Here is a 22,176-nt window from a genome sequence, read left to right as displayed (position 1 = left end):
CTTCCATTCCTCCTCAACATCTGCAGTATGCTTGGGAATCTCTTTGAACCTGGAGGAAATGTCATCTGCAAAATTCTTTCTCACAGCGTCATTTTCCAATGTCTCCCATTTCACGCGGTATAGCTGCTTAGGCCTACCAGCATTGATGGTAGCTTCTGGTTTCTGAAGCCGTAGAGTGCACATAACAAGGTGGTGGTCATTTGACAATTCTGCCCCCTCTTCTCACACGAACGTCCAACACTGAGGAAAATAGGTCTGCTGAGACTATAAAGAAGTCAGAGACCTTTGTTCTAGTGTATCCCTGTACCAGGTATACTTATGGACTTCTCGGTGCTGGAAGAAGGTATTCATTATGGACAAACAGTTAGTACAGCAGAAGTCCAATAATTTCAACCCATTCGCGTTAAGGTCAGGGGCACCGTTCCTCCCAACCACACCCCTCCATGTCTGGTCATCTGTTCCAACATGTGCATTGAAGTCGCCCATTAGCAGGATTGTTTCATGTCTGCCACCCTGTCAAACGCAGCATCCACTTCCTCTAGGAAGGCAGAGTATTCTGACTCCAATGGGATCCACTCAGCAACAGAGTCTGACAGCTGGTGGCTTGTGAGTATCCCCACACCCGCCTGAGCAGACATTGTCGGGCTCACACCAGAGTAGTAGAGCTTCCACCCCTTATCCAGGTCGACAGTTCCAGAGCCTCTCCTTTTGGTTGAAGAAAGCCCGACTAAGTCTAGCCGGTAGCGATTGGCTTCCTCAACCAGTTCCAACTCCTCTCCTGTCAGAGATTTTCCAGTTGCCTAAAGCCATAGTCTGGTGCCGTTGTCGTTGCCATTTCCGTCCTTTTGTAGAACCATTTCTTTGCGCTGCCCCTAAACCCCTCCCGAAACGGGTAGCAGGCCCATTGATGAAGTTTCCTCTAGCAGAGTGCTGAGGAGTGGTATCTAAGAGAGACTGTAACATATTTTTCGAGCGGGTCCCTCTGCCTAAAACCCGAACGCGTCCCTTGGTAACCCGCGCGACGGACAATGCAGTATGAACATTTTTTGATGGCCTGATCATGTTACAGTGTTTGATAATGTCCTGTTAGCACAAGACGGAATGACAAAGTATACAATCTACCATTTTCCATGAGTCAGTGAAAAAATGATTATTTACATACAGTGAATATATTTCTAAAGTGCATATTTATGGGGTTTTAACAACAGCTTTTGCTTATCTTTTTAACGTGAGTCATGCACTGGGCCAAGTTCTAAAGGAGTAGAAAGAGGGTAAAATTTTTATTATTATTATTATTATTATGTGACATCTCCAGGGAATCCAAAGACTCATAGAGGGAGAGTGTGTCAACAGCATCGAACTACTGAATTCCTTCAAACTACTGACCGCGCTCAAACTTGCTTAATATTTTTCTGAGCCATTAGTAGCAGAGGCTCTACCAGTTTTCAATTCATAAAGGAGGTGATAGACAAGAACTAGGAGGGACTTAGAATTACAGAATTGTAGAACTAGGACTTAGAATTATAGCTTGTGTGTCTAAAGTTGTGGTTAAAGTATTAGAGAGGTTAGTTCGGAACATGAATCAGAATTGCTCGACAACAGAAAAATATTCTTTGGTGGCCTGTATGGGTTTGTTAAAAGAAGATCTTGTTTCAGCAATCTGCTTACTTATTATAATAAAGTGGCAAATGGATTGAATTAGGGTGCAAAGGCCTTTGATAAATTACCATATGACAAACTCGTAATTAAATTGGAACGGATGGGGATAAACAGTAGATTTTGCGCTGGATTGGAGATTGGATGTCTGATAGATATCAATGAGTTGTCAATGAAGAAAGGATCTCCCAGAAGAGGAAAGTTACTAGTGTGTACCACATGGGTCTGTTTTGGGGCCATTGCTGTTTAATTTTTATGTAAATGATATTGGGAGAGGTCTGAATGATGATATGCAATTGTTTGCAGATGATGCCAAGTTGTGGAGCTATCAACAGTAGAGCAAATGCTGTGGCTTTGCAAGAGGACTTGAATACACTGGCTGAATAAGCAAATGAGTGGGGATTACGATGTGAAATTTGGGAACAAAACTGGAATGTACAGTACAAATCCGTGGAAATATCTTGAAAGAGGCAGAGGAGATGAGAGATGTGGTAGGGATTGTGGACAATGACCAGTGGTTAAATTCAGCCGGGGACTGACCCAGAACATTTTTCTGTTTTGTGACTTTCTCCCTTTATGTTAATTAAGACAATCTCGAAACCAACAGCAATGGCAGGTTATTAGATGTGCATATGATTGGTGCAGTACTAACAAAAGATCACATGACTGAAAGATAAAAACTATGCCGACAATTGAGTTGAAATGCTAATTCTCTTCAACCGAATCCCAATAATATCTGAAACTGCCATAACAACATTCACTATATATATATATTTCTTAGTTTTTAACATGTTTAAGAATGTTAACACGTTCGGTTGAATTTTATTGCTACTTTGCAGTGAGCGAACTCACACACATCTAATTAAACAACAGTTTTTAGTTAGATACTGTGTTAGCCGGTGCAACACATGGTTTTGCTCGAGTCTATACAGCATAGTTTCTGTATGAGGGGACATGTGATGTAGTAATTAGTGTCATTTTTATCACAGTTGTTTCTAATTGCACTATTTGTTGAGAAATATATTACACAGAGTGCTTGTACCTTATTCACTGGCATAAAAAGTATTTGTTTTTCTTGACTCTGCAGTATAGTAGCTATTGGGGGGCGCGTGTTGTTTACCGCGGGAGCAAGTTACTATCACCCCGATGTGAATGTGTTTAAGCTTTTTTTCATATGCGAAATATTTTAATTTTTTTTTCGAAAATTAAAATAATGGGTGCGAGTTATATGCGAGTAAGTGCTGTATTTCAACGATGGATAAGACATTGGTACCTTCTTTAAACGGAAAAAAAAATAGCTCGGATGATAGTGATAATACAAAACGAGTTGTAATAACAGTTTGTGTGTGGTTTCTGAAGAGAAAGAGCTCTCTAACGAATCCACAGAAACACAGGATTCCCATCGCTTGCAATGCGATAATATTAATAAACGAAAGGAAAGATTTGCTGACTTTGGATCGCATTCAAAAGGAAATACAATTGGTTATTTTGTAGGAACATTTTTCTGTTTTGTGACTTTTCTCCCTTTACAGTAATTATCCCTTTATGCCTACATTATTGTGTTATTATTCAACAATTGTTTACAGTTTTGAATGTGTATATAAAGTTAATATCAAAAAGTCGCCTGATCAGAAACGCGAGATGAAAGGGACGGGGAGGTTTGGAGATTTCCCAGATAGCATTCAAAGGTAAATACAATTGGTTATTTTGTATAGGTCCCCGGAACTTATTTGTTTAGAATTGAACCAAAAAGACGTCATTACCAGATTAATGTGTGTGTGTGTGTGTGTGTGTGTGTGGTTTTGCATAGAATGGGTGAAGATTGGGAGAGAGCAAGAGGTCACCCGTGGAACCTCTATAAGGTGGCTGTGAGCAAATGGATGAGAAGTGGGTTTTGAATGTAGACTGATGAGTGATTAGAATGCATTGCCTAGGTGAGTGATGAGCGCTGAGATAGTGAGCATATTTTAAGGCGCGGTGTGATAAACTGTGCGCGCGTAACAGTGGGTCCTCCCGCAATGAGTCTTTTGGCCTACTACTACTATTACTAACAATAATGTTTTACGATATTGCTTGAAGTTCAGGTCTGAATATAGCTTAAGTACAATTTTCATAATAATCTACTTTGTCGCGATATTCCTATTCTAAGTAGTTTCCTCGAATCCGAAAACTAACGCAATTTTAATATTGTTAGGCTTTGATATTTATTTTCTATAGGGGGATTAATGGCAGGCGTTTGTGGGCTGAGTGGGGTTAGTTGTTTAAATTCATAAAACTGTGTTATAAATTTTAGTGGTGTTTTAATTGATTTTAAGAGTCTCTTTTTTTTTTGAAAAGAAAGAAGGTTTGTAGTAATTTGTTATCCAAGATACATGTATATCTTTTCTTCTATGGTCATGAATATGGTATTTCAGTTTAGCGAGTGGAGATTTTTTTCATGTATTCAAGTTTCGTTCTGTATCTATCTGTACATGATGTAGGCATTAAATCACCTTACCGAAACTTTGTGAAATCATCGAGAGGGGAAAAAAAGTGACAGTTAAGTGACTCGCATTTTCTGGTACTTATTTATTTATAATTGTTATTATTTTTTTAAGTTAAACTAATTATCTTGATGTAAGTTTTATATATATATATATATATATATATATATATATATAAGGTTAAAACACGTTATTTTACCAGAACAAGTTACCATACTTATAAGCTCTGTATTACTAAAATCTTGGTATCTCTAGCTTGGCTCTCACTGATGAGACCTCAATAAAGGTCGAAACCGGTCTGAGTAGTGGCTCCTTGCCTTTAATACAAAGTATCATATCATACATCTCCTCCAGGAGATGCGCTTTGCATTAAGGGTAAATATTAAGATTAGTGATCAGAGCTTATTCTACTTTTACCATGAGTTGCCTTGGTCTTGCACTACGTGCAGGTCAGCTAAACTTCAGGCGCAAACTTGACTTGTTTGTCTGTTTGCTTACTTGGGAAATGGAGTAAAACCAGGTTTAAAATAGCTTGGTATCTTTAACACACACACACATATATATATATATATACACACACACACACCATTTCGTTTCGGACATATCCTGCTAGTGGTTTTTAGCGTTACTGTGTATTTTGATTGTGTAATACATTGTTAATTCCATCGAAATGATCAGATGGAAACAATATGACCAGCCGAAAAGCTTCAAGTAACTTGGAAAGGTCACTGTCCCTCTGAACAACAGAAAATGCTGAAATGATGCATGGAATGTGAAAATAAATAAATAAAAGAATAATTATTAATAATAACTTAGAGTTATAAAATTTACCTGAAAATAATAGAGCATTTACAAAATAAAGTATTGGGTTAGGAGAATGAATAGGATAATTAAAATGGTGAAAGGTGGAATGAATGGTGGAAGAAGGCATTATAATGTGTGAAGCAATAATGTTTTGTGAGGAGGATAGTCAAAGGTTATTAGTAAACCTATAGTACATTTATAGGTTAGGCAATGTTGAAGTTTTTTTCACTTGGTTAGACTATAAATTATATATTTAGTTTAATCCTTTATCTAAGTGTAAGCAAACAAAGTTTGTGCCTGAAGTATCTTAAGAACTGGGGCAACTTGTGGCAAAGGTGGACTAAGTTCTCATCACTTTCCTTAGTATCCCATAATGCAAAGCACATCTCCTTGTGGAAATGTATACTACTATGCATTATGGGAAGGGTCACTACTCAGACTGTTTCGACCTTTATTGAGGTCTCTTCAGTGGGAACCAGACCCAGAGGTGGTGATACTAAGGTGGAAGCAATGGAGAAGTCATATTTACCTATATGAGTTGCCAAAAGGTGTCACACCTTATTATTAAATCACTCTGGATTAGAGCAAGATGTTGGAAGTTTTTTCCCCTTGGTTAGACTATAAATTATATATTTAGTTTAATCCTTTATCCAAATGTAAGCAAACAAAGTTTGCACCTGAAGTAATTTCAAGACTGGGCAATATCAGTACTTCATGTTGCTTAACAATTGGCAACCATCATTGTTTCACTTTTTGTTGAGCCTATTAAAACAAGAACAGGCTATCCACCATTTTATTCATTACAAATGCAAACACACCAAACTTGCTTTTTCTCTTCCTCTTTTATTCCATCTAAATCTCTCCTCTGAAGCAGCTTTACTCATGAAGTGTTCTCCAAGAATTACCATCTCTGACTTCAAGAAAATATCAAATTCTTTACAGATCCTCCCATACTCCCTATACATGGCACTGATGTACTCTAAGTGCTTCTGTTCCTCATGTATGGAATTGATATATATATATATATATATATATTGCATGCTGGTTAGGTGTGCTGTCATGATTTATGCTACAAAATTCACATCGGTTTGACTGTATGACATAATTTCATACAAAAATGTATGAAAGTTTTAAGAGTGTATAGCACATCAGTGCTCATTTTAATTTGTCTAATGCAATTAATTATAGGATAACTTTAAATATTTTAATTTATCAATTAATTGTAGCCATATCTTCATAGAGTGGGGGACAATGTGTTTGTTTTAAAATACTGTATATTAGAAAACAATAATGAAGGAGAATGCTATATTTGGTTGGTATATTTTAATTACTCAAAGGTGTAAAATTTGGAAGCGGAGGATGAGGCTTATCTAAGTGTAAATTTAGGCTACGGTACTGTTTCTCTTTAGGCTACGGTACTGTTTCTCATTGTAAATATGGGCAAAAAGTTATAAATTTATCGAAAATTATATATTAAAAACTTGCCTACCATGTCGGTTCACACTTCACACACACAAAATAGATAACTCAGAAAACCAAAACAGCAACTCATGACAAATGACAATGTTCAATTGGATTGATTGACACAATAACCAATCACAGTTTCTAGGTGCTGTTGTCTCAGAGCCTGCCCTGCCTCATCTTCTGAGCGGTTGAAAACTACTAGAATGCTAAGAACTGACTTGAGAGAAAGAATGACTACTAGAAGTTTTAAGATCTACAAAAAATTATATTGTTTTTTTAGACATTTATCAGAACTATTTTCAGTATAGGTAGTGGTCAGGGCACCTAATTGCAGCTACTTCTGTTAAGTCTTAATCCATCGTACTCTGAGGATATTGTACTGTGGACAGTTGAGAAAATCCTATTGCATGGCAGTCTCTCAAGAGCTTTCAGGAAGTTGTTTAACAAGATAATTGGTATATGGCCTGTAGTAACGGAAGCCTTCGCCTTATTTAAGAAATCATATGTTAATCAGCCATTTAATGGTGTTTTAGTTGCAGTTCTCTATTAATTCTGAATAGATTCCATTCCTGCACTGCTTTCACAGTTTTCAAGGAATCAGAAACTTATATTACAACTTCTTGAAATGGAAAAGCTTGTGAAACATGGAATGAGTGTGAGAGCAAGTTTCTCTTCAATTTCACTGCCTTGTTTTCACTCTAATTTGTCACGGGGATAGTTGTATTAGATAAAGACAAATTATGTATATTTTGCACTGTATTTAACATTGGTGGGATAATGGTTTTTGATGTTATTGTGCTGGAATTGTGGATGTCAGCAAGTTGTATATTGGGAGCAGCGTCTCTTTGAAAGAAAAGTAACTTGTGTTGTGCCACAAAGTTCTGTTTTAGTGTCAGTGTTGTACATCTTATAATGTGAGATTATCTTACAATCTGTTCAAGTGAGATTACTGCTGTGACAGATGACCGGGACTGATGTGAGAACAGAGGTGGATGAATTATAAGTTCTTAGGATATTGCAGAATCTCAGTGTAAATACTGTATGACAGAGGGTTAAAGATGTTCAGAGAAAATGTGTTTAGTTAGAGTTTGAGAGAATGTGATCAAGCATGTGTCTGGCCATCCGATAAATGAGCATCAGAAATGATTATGCAGTGCTGAATGTGATTTCACAGGGTTCCGATTTTAATGAGTTGGTAATAACATTACACAAGAGTAATTGTAGGTACAAGGCAATATTGAAATGCATGTACATGAATGCAAGATCAGGAATGAGGAAGAGGAAGTTTTAGCATTGGTCAGCTTGACTTGGCCAAAAATTATAGCCATCAGTGAGATCTGGTTGACAGAAAATGTTATAGTTACAGAGATAGAATGTAAAGGGTATTGTATTTTCAGGAAGGATAGAGGGAATGGGACAGGAGGTGGGATATTGTTGATGACAGCTGAAGAGTTAGAACCAACAAAAATTAGAAGTTAGAGGATTTTAGGTCTAGGGGAGATGGTTCATTTGAGGCTATATGGTGTGAGATAGAGGCCAATAGGACAAAATATGTTGGGTGCTGCTATAGATCAGGGGAGTTCACAGGTAGATGTCATGTATTGGAAGATTTGTCAACTTTAGTTAAAGAGACATTAACTATGGGAACATGGATTGGAGTGAGGAAAGGGGTGTGGCAAGATGGAAGTGGAATTTATACAGTTGTTAAGGGATAATTACATGAAGCAACATGTTATAAAGGTGACAAGGGGTTTGAGAGTGTTGAATCTGATAATAGCATCAGAAGACATATCCATAACTAAGATGGATATTCTGCAACCATGCAGTCTTGTTCTGGGAAGTTGCCAAACATGTGGAATTCTCTGTCAAGAAATGAATCAAGTTGAACTATAAAGCTGGTAATTATGACAAAGTTAGGTATCATTTTGGAGCAGTGCCATGCCGTGAGAAGCTATACAGAAAGAATGTCAGTATTGCATGAGAAGTAGTCAGAGATTGTTTGAGAGAAGCTGTATCAGGCTGCATACCCAAGTGGGAATTATGGATGAGTAGAGATATAAATAGAGCTGGAAAAAAAAAACTGTGGAGGAATATAAAGAAAAAGACGATTAGCATACTCATGAGCAATACAAAGTTAAGCAGTATGGATGACTAGTTTGGTGGGGAAAAAAAAAGCCTAATTAGATTATGAGAGAAAATTCACTAAGCAGGCTAAAGTAAACATAAAAGAGTTTCTTGGGGTTTATGTAGCAATTGAGAGGGAAAATGACTGTGGTAGGATGACTTTAAACAGTGCTGATGGTAGGAAGGTGGCAGAGGCAAAAGAAATAGTGAAGTTGTTTAGTGATCATTTTGCAAAGTTGTATCATCCAGGCAGAGAATTTGCAGCTGTTGATGTGATAGAGATGCATATCAAAATTGAGGTAAATGAAGAGGAGGCATTCAGCATATTGAAAAATATGAATGTGAACACAGTAGTGGGACTTCATTGCATATCACTCCATGTATTGCATGAATGTGCAAGAGAATTGTCCCCTTTTGTTCAATCTAAGTCTCAGCTCTGTAGGGTTCCAAGGGAGTGGAAAGAGGGTAAAATAGTTGTATTGCATAAAGGTGGTTCCAAAACAGAAGTAGCAAACTACACACCAAATAATATATCAGGAGTAGTTGTCCAAGTATTGGAAAAGTTCAACATTGCATGGATAGGAAAATGCAATAACTCTATAGTGGGTAGCATGGCTTTGTAAAGGGTAGGTCCCATCATATTAATTTATTCACATTTTATGATAAAGTGCTAGCAGAATTGGATAAAGAAAATAGCTACACCATGATATTGCTATACTTTGCAAAGGTATTTGACAGAATATCACATCGAAAACTATTACAAAAGTCGGAGCAAATGGGTATATGAAGCTAGTAGCATGGATAGGGGGTTAGCCGACAGACACCAGAGAGTAGTGTTTGTTAGCCAGGCAGACACTACTCTATAGCGGAGTGAAATCTAGGAGAATGGTTTAAAAGGAGGGCCATAATTGCAAATGACTATGCGTGGGTTATGTATGACGAGTGGTGTGGAATTTGTGGACGTGTGGAGTGAGTTCGATGGGTGAAAGGATCTATATAAGATGGATGGCTTGCATTTGAATGGATTCAGTGTAAGGAGACTTGAAAAAGTGTTGTTGAATGAAGTGGATGTGCAGAATCAGGGAAACTAGATTTATTAAGGGGGGAGTAGATATGTAGACCTTAGGGAGGCAGTTGAGTGTATGAATGAGTATAATATGCCCGAGCAAATAACGACAACAAATCAGAATGGGATAGTTAGTATACGGCATCAAGGTAGGGATGGGGCTAATGGGGGTCTGAAATTCATGTATACTAATGCTAGGAGTATTAGGAACAAGAAGGATGAATTTTTGGCCATGATTGGCACTTCCAGACCACAGGTTATTGGCATTAGTGAAACATGGCTGACTGTAGATGATATAGCTAGTGGGATTGAATATGATGGGTATAGTGGTATATTGTGTTCAGGAATTACAGGGAGAATAAAATGGGGGAGGAGTATTGTTGATGATAGCTGATGAGCTGCAGAATAGAAGTTGAATTGCAGGATAGGGAAAAGAGCACATTTGAGGCTATTTGGTGTGAGATTATGGCTAGCAGAACAAAATATACAATTGGGTGCTGCTATAGACCAGGTGATGGAAAAGATGGTGGAGATAGTATGCACAAGCAAATAGAAGAAATGAGTGGAAGGAGGGTAATTATTATGGGAGATTTCAACTATGGTCGCATTGATTGAAGTGAGGAGAGGACACACGGGAGGAAGGAATTGGATTTTATATGGTTATTAAGGGATAACTCTCTGCGACAGCATGTAATGGAAAATACTAGGGGTCAGAGAGTGCTTGACCTAGTAATTGCACATCTGAAGTTTTGGCTGTAACAAATATGACCACATTGCCACCAATTGGTGAGAATGATCATAGGGTCTTGACCTGGGAGGTGGCTAAAGGTGTGGAATTTACAATTAAGACAGGGTACATGTGGAATTATCAGGCTGGTAAGTATATGACAAGCTTAGGAGTTTGATTAGTTCAGTGCCATGGCATGTACTACTGCAAGGGCTAGAAGTTGATAGTGCATGGGAGGCAGTTAAGAAGTGTTTGCATGAAGCAATGGCTGACTGTATACCTAGAGTCCGAATAATAAATCAAGTAGGGGTTAAATGGATGAATAACATCATTAAGCTTGAGCTGCAAAAAAAGAAACAACTATGGGGGGAATTTAAGGAGAAAGGTGACTGGCAGGCACATGAACGGTATAAAGCGCAGGCCAGAAGGGTAACGAGTGTGGTAAGAAAAGCAAAAAAAGGATTACGAAAGAAAATTGGCCATGCAGGTTAAAGAGAATCCTAAACAGTTTTTTCGATATGTTGCAAGTAAAAGAAAAAATGTATAAGGCAGAATGATTTTAAAGAATGCCGATGATAGGGAAGTAACTGAATCAGTTGATATAGTTGAGTTACTGAGTGAGCACTTTGCAAGAATATATGATCCAGGTGGTGACATTGCAGAAATGAATGAACCAATAGATTATATGGGAATTGTGGTGAATGAAGTGGAGGTGAGTAGTCTATTGCATAACCTCAATGTCAATACTTCTGTGGGATTGGATGGTATACCAGCTCGTGTCGTATGTGAAGCGGCTAAAGAATTGTCAGTACCCTTGACCATTTTGTTTAATGTGAGTTTCGGTTCTGGATTAGTCCCGAGGGGGTGGAAAGAGGGGATATTAGTTCCAAGACTGCTGTTGTAAATTACCGACCGATTAGCATATCAGGAATCGTTGTCAAGGTCTTGGAGAAATTAGTCAAGAAAAGAATACAGGATTGGATAGATGAAAATGGGATATTGTATGGGGGACAACATGGGTTTGTGAAGGGTAGAACATGCCTCAGTAACTTGCTTACGTTTTATAACATAGTGACGGCTGAACTGGATAAGGCTAATGGGTTTACAGTGATTCTACTGGACCTTGCAAAGGCCTTTGACAGGATACCACATAGAACTCTAATCAGTAAACTGGAGCAGATGGGGATGGATATAGGGTTGGTGAGATGGATAGGAGGGTGGTTGATGGAGAGATACCAGAGAGTGGTTTATTCAGGAGTTGAGTCCAAAAGACGGCTTGTGACTAGTGGTGTGTCGCAGGGCTCTGTTCTTGACCACTACTTTTCAATTTGTTCATCAATGATATAGGAAAGGATCTGAGAGGAAGTGTTCACTTGTTTGCTGATGATGCAAAGTTGGGTAGAGCAATTGTGAGTACACAGGATGTCAAAATTTTACAGGATGATTTGGATAGTTTGGAGGACTCGGCTAGGGAAAGTGGATGTCAATTTAATGTGGCAAAGTGTAAGGTTGTGCATTTTGGGGTGAAAAGAATAGCAGCAGTATATCACAGTGGTGGAACCGTACTCCAGGAGATTGATGAGGTTGAACAAGCAGAGACAAACAAGTTATTGTTCCTCTGTATCGAGCCTTGATAAGACTCCGTCTAGACTACTGTGCCCAGATATGGGTGCCATGGTTTCTTCTTGATGGGGAGGAGGTAGAGAGGATCCAGAGACAAGTGACCAAGATGATAGCAGGTCTGTGGAATGAACCTTATGAGAACAGGTTGAAGATTTGTGGGTTGCAAAAATTGGTCGATAGGCAGCAAAGGGGTGATATGATTGAGACATTCAAATTACTGAAGGGTTTCTATAAGATTAATCCAGAAGATATTTTTGAGAATAGGACTGGTGCTGAGAGTACTAGGGGCCATACATGGAAGCTGGGCAAGAATGTGGTTATCAGGGGGTGTTAGAGCTAGGTTATTTACTTGGAGAGTGATGAATGAGTGGAATAAGCTGCCAGAGTCGGTTGTGGGTGCTACGACAGTGAATGAGTTCAAAGCGAGGTATGATAGATACTGTGTGAATGTCGAATAGTTGTTCTTGACATGATGTTAGGGCCTCCCTCGATGAGTCTGTAGACTCCTTGGAGTTTCCCGGAATAATAATAATAATGAGGTTGTACTAGTGGAGTACTTTAGAGTTCTGTACTAGAGCCACTATTTAATTTGTATATCAGTGATATAGGAAAAGAGTTAAAAGATGATATCTAGTTGTTTGCTGGCTGATGTTGCAAAACTGTAAAGAGCAATAGTTGATATAGGTGATGTAGATATCCTGCAGAATGATTTAAATAAATTGGCATTATGGGCAAAGGATAATGATTGTCGATTTCATGTTGCAAAATGTAAGATTATGCACTTCTAGTTAAAAAAGGTTGTATATAGTGAATCATATTGATGGTACTGGATTGCAGAAAATTGATGAGGCTAGAGACTTGGGGTTATTGTTGGACAGTGAATTGAAGTTCAGAGGACAAATTTCAAAAGTTAATAAAATGGCTCAAAGGATGCTTGGATGTTGAAAAACATGCTAGCAAGTAAAGATAGGGAAGTTATTATCTCTCTTTATAAGGCTGTGATTCATCTTGACTACTGTGCATATATTTGATCACCTGTGTTTCTTGGAGACCAGGTGGTGGTAGAGCAGATTCAGAGATGAGTAACTAAACTGGTGACAGATCTCTGGAATTCTCTCTATGAGGATAGGTTGAAGATTTATGGTTACAAAGTTTAGTTTAGTTGATAGGTGGAAAAGAAAGGGACATGATGGAAACTTTTAAGATATTAAAGGGGATTTGTAAAATTGCAAAAAAATGTTTCAATATATGACAAATAGTCAGAAAACTTGGGGCCATATGTGGAAGTTGTGTAATAGTGTGGTTAGTAGGGGGTATGCAGAACAGACTTTTTTGTATAGAGAGTGGTGAATCAGTGAAAAAATGATTACCAGAATTAATTGAGTTCTCTGACAGTGAATGAGGTTAAGGAGAGGTATGATAGGTTTTGTGTGTATAATAGTTAGTTTGGGTGTTTCCCACACTGAGTCTGAACTCCATGGAGATACTGTATAATAATAACAATAATAATTAGATGATAATTAGATAATAATAATATATAGGAGAAAGGTGACCAGCAGGCACATGACAGTACAAAGCACAGGTGAGTAGGGTAACCAGTATGGTAAGCAAAGCCAAAAATAGACTATGAAAGGAAATTAACAGTATGGGACAAAATTCAAAGAATAAAAGGAAGAACGTTGATGGCAGAATGATTTTAATGAATGCCGATGATAGGGAGGTTAATGAATCAGGTGAATTAGTAGAATTACTAAGTTAAACCTTGCAAGAGTACATCATCCAGGTGGAGATATTGCAGCAACAATAGTGGCAAAGACTTATATAGAAACAGAAGTTAGTGAACTGGAGTTGCATAGCATATTACAGAACCTTGATGTGAATACAACTATGGGATTAGATGGTATATCAGCTTCAGGTTTATGAGAAGGTGCTAGGGAATTGGCAGTGCTTTTTGACCATATTGTTTAACCAAAGTCTCAGCTATCAGTTAGTCCTGGAGGAGGATGGAAAGAGGGGAAAACTAGTTTCACTGCATAAAGAGACCCCAAGACTGATTAGTAAATTACCAAACCGGTCAAGCTGGAGAAGTTGGTCATGAGCAGAATACAGGAATGGAGATTGCCAGAAATGGGATACTATATGGGTGTCAACATGGTTTTCTGATGTGAAGGTCGTGCATCAGTAACTTGCTCACATTTTTTAATACAGTGACAGCTGAGTTGGATAAAAGTAATGGTGTTAACATTACAGACACTGCTAGACTTTGCAAAGGCTTTTGACAGAATACCACATGGAAGTCTAATCAATAAATTGCAGCACATGGAATAAATAATGGAATAAAGAATAAAGAAAAGAATGGAATAAAGCTAATGAAGTAGATAAGAGAGTGGCTGATAGAAAGAGAGTAGATTATTCAGCAGTAGAAGCCTGTGACTAGTGGCATGCAGGGCATGCCACTTTTCTTTGGCTGCTACTGTTTAATATGTACGTTAATGACTTAGAAAACTTTAGGGAGGCAGTTGAGTGCATGAATAAGTATAATATGCCCAAGCGAGTACAAAGGACAACAAATCAGAATGGGATAGTTAGTATAAGGCATCAAAGTAGGAATGGAACTAATGGGTTTCTGCAGTTCATGTACACTAATGCCAGGAGTATTAGGAACAAGAAGGAAGAGTTTTTGGCCTTGGTTGGGACTTCCAGGCCACAGGTTGTTGGTATTAGTGAAACATGGCTGACAGAAGATGATAAAGCTAGTGGGATTGAATGCGATGGGTATAGCGTGTTCAGGAGTGATAGGGAGAATAAAAAAGAGGAGGAGGAGTGTTATTGATGATAGCTGATGAGTTGCAGCCAAGGAGTATAGAAGTTGAACTGCAGGATAGAGAAAAGAGCACATTTGAGGCTATTTGGTGTGAGATAGAGTCTAGCAGAACAAAATATACAATTGGGTGTTGCTATAGACCAGGTGATGGAATAGATGGTGGGGATAGTATACATAGGCAAATTGAAGAAATGAGTGGAAGGAGGTTAATTATTATGGGTGATTTCAATTATGGTAACATTGACTGGAACGAGGAGAGGGCACATGGGAGGAGGGAATTGGATTTTATGCGGTTATTAAGGGATAACTATCTGCGACAGCATGTAATGGAAAATACTAGGGGTCAGAGAGTGCTTGACCTGGTAATTGCATCTGAGAATTTGGCTGTAACGAATATGACCACGTTGCCACCAATTGGTGACAGTGATCATGGGGTCTTGACTTGAGAGGTGGCTAAAGGTGTGGAATTTACAATTAAGACAGGGTACATGTGGAATTATCGGGTTGGTAAGTATGACAAGCTTGGGAGTGTTCTTGGCTCAGTGCCATGGCATGTAAAAACTGCAAGGACTGGATGTTGATAGTGCATGGGAGGTGGTTAAGAAGTGTTTGCAGGAGGCAATGGTTGATTATATACCAAGAGTCCGAATGATAAATCAAGTAGGGGTTAAATGGATGAATAACACTATTAAGCTTGAGCTGCAAAAAAATAAACAATTGTGGAGGGAACTTAAGGAGAAAGGTGACCAGCAGCTGCAGGAACAGCATAAAGCTCAGGCCAGGAAGGTAACAAGGGTAATAAGAAAAGCAAAAGTGGATTACAAAAGAAAATTGGCCATGCAGGTTAAAGAGAATCCCAAACAGTTTATTCAATATGCTGCAAGAAAAAGGAAAAATGTTCATGGCAGAATGATTTTAAAAAATGATGAGGGTAGGGAAGTAACCGAATCAGTCGATATAGTGGAATTACCGAGCGAGCACTTTGCAAGAGTATATCATCCAGGTGGTGACATTGCAGAAATTGGAGAACCAACAACTTATACTGGAATTGTGATGAAGTAGAGGTAAATAGTCTATTACAGAACCTCAATGTCAATACATCTGTGAGATTGGATGGTATACCAGCTCGTGTCGTACGTGAAGCAGCCAAAGAATGTCAGTGCCCTTGACCATTTTGTTTAATTTGAGCTTTGGGTCTGGGTCATTCCCAAGGGGATGGAAAGAGGGGAAAATAGTTCCACTGCATAAAGGTGGTTCCAAGGCTGCTGTTGAAAATTACCGGCCAATCAGCAATACAGGAATCGATATCAAGGTCTTGGAGAAAATAGTCAAGAGGAAAATACAAGATTGGATAGATGAAAATGGGATACTGTATCGGGGACAGCATGGTTTTGTGAAGGGTAGGTCATGCCTCAGTAACTTGCTCACATATTATAACATGGTGATGGCTGAACTGGATAAGGGTAATGGGTTTACAGTGATTCTACTGGACCTTGCTAAGGCCTTTGACAGGATACCACATGGAATTCTAATCAGTAAAATACAGCATATGGGGATGGATATAGGGTTGGTGAGATGGATAGGAGGGTGGTTGACGGAGAGATATCAGAGAGTGGTTTATTCAGGAGTTGAGTCTACAAGATGGCCTGTGACTAGTGGTGTGTCACAAGGATCTATTCTTGGATCACTGCTGTTTAATTTGTTCATTAATGATATAGGTTAGGATCTGAGAGGAACAGTTCATTTGTTTGCAGATGATGCAAAGTTGGGTAGGGCAATAGTGAATACAGATGATGTCAAAATTTTTCAGGATGATTTGGATAGATTGGAGGTCTGGGCTGAGGAGAATGGATGTCAGTTTAATGTGGCAAAATGTAAGGTTATACATTTTGGGGTGAAAAGATTAGCAGCAGTTTACTACATTGGTGGAACTGTACTTCAGGAAATTGATGAGGCACGAGATTTAGGAGTGTTGGTGGATAAGGAGTTGAAATTTAGGGGGCACATTGCAAAAGTGGCCGAATCAGCTCATCAAATCACTTGGTGAAGAATACGTTGACAAGCAGAGACAAACAGGTTATTGTTCCTCTTTATTGAGCCTTGATAAGACCCCATCTTGGCTACTGTGCCCAGATTTGGTCACCTGGTTTCTTCTTAATGGGGAGGAGATTGAGAGGATCCAGAGGCGAGTGACCAAGATGATAGCATTTCTGCGGAATGAACCTCATGAGAACAGGTTGAAGATTTGTGGGTTGCAAAAAATTGGTTGATAGGCGGAGGAGGGGAGATATGATTGAGACATTCAAATTACTGAAGGGTTTCTATAAAATTAATTCAGAAGATATTTTTGAGAACAGGGCTGGTTGTGGGAGGACTAGGGGACATCCATGGAAGCTGGGTAAAAGTGTGGTTAGTAAGGGTGTTAGAGCTGGGTTCTTTACTTTTAGAGTGGTGAATGAGTGGAATAGGCTGCCAGAGTCTGTGGTGGATGCCGTGACAGTGAATGAGTTTAAGGCGAGGTATGATAAATACTGTATGAATGTCGTATAGTTGCGATGAACATGATTTGGGTCCTCCCTCGATGAGTCTAAGGACTCCCTATAGTTGCCCGTAATAATAATAATAGGGCACAACCATATTAGCATTTTGGAGTGAAGTCACCGCAAGAAGAAAGTGGTAGGATTGCAGAGGCCCTTTCCACATAAGATGAGATGAAATAGCAAAATAGGAAAGATTCACCCCTAGACCCCGAATAGTTTAATAGCATTGGGAGGAAGGAGGAAGAATTAAAGAAAGAAGGAAAGAAAAAAGGGGAGGGATCAGTCTACAGATAATATAACATATGTATGTTACGTGAAGTAAGGCATGGTCCAGCATCAGGTACCTCGGTTTTGCCATGCCCCTACTCACTGAAGTGAGCTCTTTAGGCCTGGAGGAACTAAGATCACTCATGATGAGAGTTGAATGGGAGAGTATAAAATGGGTACTAAAAATCATGTGCTATGATCAAATATATGGTGATAGGAAAAGAAGAGAACTCTCAGTGCAAAATTGATCTAGAAATCTTGGAGCACTAATAAAAAAAATAAGGAGCCTGCAGATCTGAAATTAAAAGAAGAATTGCTAAAGAAGAGAGGCAATGACACAACTATAGAAGATTTGGAAAGACAAAGATTTCCCTGACCATGTAAAACGATGCTGGTAAACAGCCTTATATTTCCAATTGTCCTATATGGTTCAGAGTCATGGACACTAAATAAAACAGATAAAGACTCAACATCCTTTGAGATGTGGTGTTGGAGAAGGATGCTAAGGATTTCATGAATGGGAAAAAGAACTAGCATCATTTCAGAACTAAATATCAAAAAATGGTTAAGTGATATTGTTGATATGAGATTACTTCAATACTTTCACCACATATCTCAAAGGAAGAATGATAATCTGGAGATGATGATGATGCAAGGCAAGGTCAAATATATGGTGATAGGAAAAGAAGAGAACTCTCAGTGCAAAATTGATCTAGAAATCTTGGAGCACTAATAAAAAAAATAAGGAGCCTGCAGATCTGAAATTAAAAGAAGAATTGCTAAAGAAGAGAGGCAATGACACAACTATAGAAGATTTGGAAAGACAAAGATTTCCCTGACCATGTAAAACGATGCTGGTAAACAGCCTTATATTTCCAATTGTCCTATATGGTTCAGAGTCATGGACACTAAATAAAACAGATAAAGACTCAACATCCTTTGAGATGTGGTGTTGGAGAAGGATGCTAAGGATTTCATGAATGGGAAAAAGAACTAGCATCATTTCAGAACTAAATATCAAAAAATGGTTAAGTGATATTGTTGATATGAGATTACTTCAATACTTTCACCACATATCTCAAAGGAAGAATGATAATCTGGAGATGATGATGATGCAAGGCAAGGTAGAAGGAAACAGAAAAAGAGGACGTCCAGGGTCGAGTTGACTAGACATCCATGGTCAACCTTCAGCTGTCACAACAGAAAAAAGAACAAAGATGGAGGAACATTGTTAACAAGGTCACGTGTCTTCAGACATGAGGAGATCAAAGAAGAAGAAGCCTTTCGGTTAACTGTTGTTTGATGAACGGTTTCTCGATTAATTGTTTTGATAAATGGTTGTTTGATAAATTGTTTTTCAATGAATTGTTTTGGGTGAATTTTTTGGACACCAGTTGCAATAACTGATAAAATTTCCTGTCACTGGCACCCTTGGAAACTGCCACAATGCAGTAATGTATGATTATTTTTGCATTGCAAAGTAGTCTTTAACGTGCAAACATAGTCATTAAATTAACACGGCAATAAACAAACTTAGACAATGGGCAAAGCAGCACATGATTCTCCAGGGTGCAGAAGTAAAAGGAACAATTTAGTAAATTAAAAATAAAATTATACTACAATATTTGCATAAAATTGCATTAGTCTATATATATCATTCACATGAAGTCAATATTAAAAGTATGTATAAAAAAAGAATAAATTACATTTTACATATGTATGTAGCAATAAGGGAATGGAATTTCTAGAATTCTTGAGGGACAAATGTCTTAGGCAACATGTAATAGAGGGAACAAGAGGTTCAAGAGTTTTGGATTTGGTTATAGCATCAGAAGAGTTGATAATAACTGAGACGACATCTCTCCCACCAGTTGGAGAGAGTGACCATATGGTTTTGACTTGGAAAATAAATAGACATGCAGGAGTATCAAAGAGACAGGAATGTATGTGGAATAATAAGGCAGGTGATTATAAATAGTCTAAGACGTCAACTTGGGGAAGTTTCATGGAGGGAGGAATTGGAAGGCCGGGATATCATTAGTGCATGGGAAATTATGAAAGAATATTTGTTAGCAGCAATGGTAAGTTGTATACCATGAGTGAACAAGAGGATATAATTTGGAGTAAAGTGGATGACAAACAATATTAAACAGGAATTGCATGTGAAAAAGAGGCTGTGGAAGAGATATAAGGAGACAGGAGAAGAGAAGATGCATGAAGAGTATAAGACACAGGCCAGAAGAGTGACTAGTATGGTAAGGAAGACAAAACTGGAATATGCGAGGAGATTAGCCCTAAGATCCAAAGAAAATCCTAAGGAATTTTTTAGATATGTGGCCAGTAGAAGGAGAAATGACTGTGGAAGAATGATATTGTGGGATAAAAATGGGAATAGAGTGACTGATGCAGAGGACATAGTAGAATTGTTCAATGAACACTTTATTGGAGTATTTCATACTGGAGGAGTCAGTTTTAATGCTAGATGGATAGGGCAGGTTCAAGGTTTAGAGGCACAGGAGGAGAGTGTGTTTCAAATACTGAGTACTCTGGATGTCAGTAAAGCTGTGGGACTGGATGGTATTTCACCACTTGTTTTGAGAGAATGTGCTAGGGAACTGACAGTGCCTTTGACCTGGCTTTTCAATGAAAGTCTGGCTGCTGGAAAGGTGCCCATGGAATGGAAGGAAGGTAAGATAGTGCCATTGCATAAGAGCGGTAGCAGACTGGAAGTGTCTAATTATAGACCAGTTTGTGTGTCATCAGTAGTTAGTAAGATCTTGGAGAAAGTAGTGAAGGACCGTATACAGCATTGGGCAGATGAGGGTAATGTTATCTGTGAGAGTCAACATGGATTTGTGAAGGGGCGCTCTTGTTTTAGCAATATGCTAGCCTTTTATGATAAAGTTACAAGAGCATTAGATGAGGGAAAGGCATATACTGCCATTTTCTTAGACTTAGCGAAGGCATTTGACAAGGTGCCACATGATAAGCTGATATTTAAGTTGCAGCACATGGGTCTGGATGTCAGATTGGTCAACTGGATTCAGGATTGGCTGTCTGATAGGTATCAGAGAGTTGTGTATGGTAGAGCAGTTTCAAGGAGGCAGAGGGTTACAAGTGGGGTCCCACAGGGCTCAGTACTGGGACCTATATTGTTTAACCTTTATATCAATGACATTGTCAGTGGATTGCAAGGGGATATTCAGTTGTTTGCAGATGATGCGAAGCTGGGAAGGATTATTAGTAAGAGTGCAGATGCAGCAGCCCTGCAAGAGGATTTGAATAAGCTAGATAGATGGGCAAATGAATGGGGGTGTCGGTTTAATGCAGCAAAATGTAAGGTCTTGAGGTTTGGGAAACATCGATGGGATGCTGCATACTCTATGGAGGGGGGGCAGTTATACTGGAGGAAGTAGGGGAGACGAGATCTGGGGGTTGATGATTGATAGAAACCTGAAATTTAGGGGACATATTGCAAAGGTGGTGAAGGTAACACAGAGGATTGCTGCAATAATGAGAAGGACACTGACCTGCAGAGATAAAACAGATATCATTCTGTTGTATAAGACCCTGTTCAGACCACACTTGGAATATTGTTCTCAGATTTGGTCCCCAGGATTTGAAGGGGATAAATTAACTGTGGAAAGGGTACAAAGGCGGATAACAAAGATGGTTTCAGTACTGTATAATTTTGGTTATGAGGATCGGCTGAGGGAATGTGGACTGCAGAGTTGGTGGATAGAAGGAGAGGTGATATGATTGAGACTTTTAAACTGTTGAGAGGTGGTCACAGGGTTGACACTGGGTAGTTCTTTCGCTTGGTTGAACAGCGGGAAGGAGTGATGACAAGAGGCCATCCCTGGAAGTTACGAAAGGAAACTGAGCAAGAGGCTGAGGAGTGGTTTCTTTGCATGGAAGATGGTTGAACCATAGAATGCATTGCTTGATTGAGGTGGTGAGAGCGAGAACAGTCATGAGTTCAAAGAGTGGTATGATAGACTGCTTTTCTTAGGTGGGGAGGAACCTCCCCTAGATGTCTTGATAGACTTTGTGTTTCTTAGGAAGGACCTTCCACGATGAGTCTTTTGATTCCATGGAGGCCTGAATAATAAAATAATAAAAAAAATAAATAATATATTTTTTTTTGTACACATACACACATGCACATAATTATATATATATATATATATATGACTACTACTATTAACTCGGGATTGGGATATGTTCATTTTTAATATAAACTGACTAAAAACCCAAGAATTATAACAAATTGAGATTTATTTGAAAACGCAACATGTTTCGTCGAGATTGACTTCATCAGGCGTTAAGAACATAGAAAGATATTAAAAGACACTGAAAATAACATTGAGACACTCTTAGGGTATACAATTATAAAGTTATGATATTCGACTGTAAATGACAGTTATTATGAACTTGTGCTATAGTCCGTGTAAAAGTTCTATTGTTGTACACTTGTGCGTATGTGGAACCACACGATCTCCAGTATCTGATAGTAGAGCTGAAAGAGTCAGGCAAATTATAGCTGAGATTATTGTCCATATGAAGTGGGTCTAAGGTGATTTCTTTTGACTCTACAA

At 38.6% G+C, this 22,176-nt stretch overlaps 1 protein-coding gene across 5 annotated transcripts in view; it reads left to right on the top strand.

Annotated features, from left to right (window-relative positions):
- Nucleotides 1-3,923: 3,923 nt before the first annotated feature.
- The window catches only part of asun (integrator complex subunit 13 asun), a 333,447-nt gene continuing 315,194 nt past the window's right edge, over nucleotides 3,924-22,176 (top strand). For 4 of the 5 annotated variants that reach the window (XM_090415858.1, XM_090415857.1, XM_090415854.1 and 1 more), the window contains exon 1: nucleotides 3,924-4,216. The gene's annotated coding sequence lies outside the window, so the exon portion shown is untranslated. The remainder of the gene's footprint in view (nucleotides 4,217-22,176) is intronic. The other variant, XM_090415856.1, reaches the window with a different exon arrangement.

The sequence above is a fragment of the Typopeltis vanoorti genome, chromosome 3, assembly GCF_054136105.1.
Source record: "Typopeltis vanoorti isolate ZY-2024b chromosome 3, IOZ_Tvanoo_1.0, whole genome shotgun sequence".
Taxonomy (NCBI): domain Eukaryota; kingdom Metazoa; phylum Arthropoda; class Arachnida; order Uropygi; family Thelyphonidae; genus Typopeltis; species Typopeltis vanoorti.
Note: the sequence above shows the minus strand (reverse complement) of the source record. Positions and strands in the feature narration are given on the sequence as shown.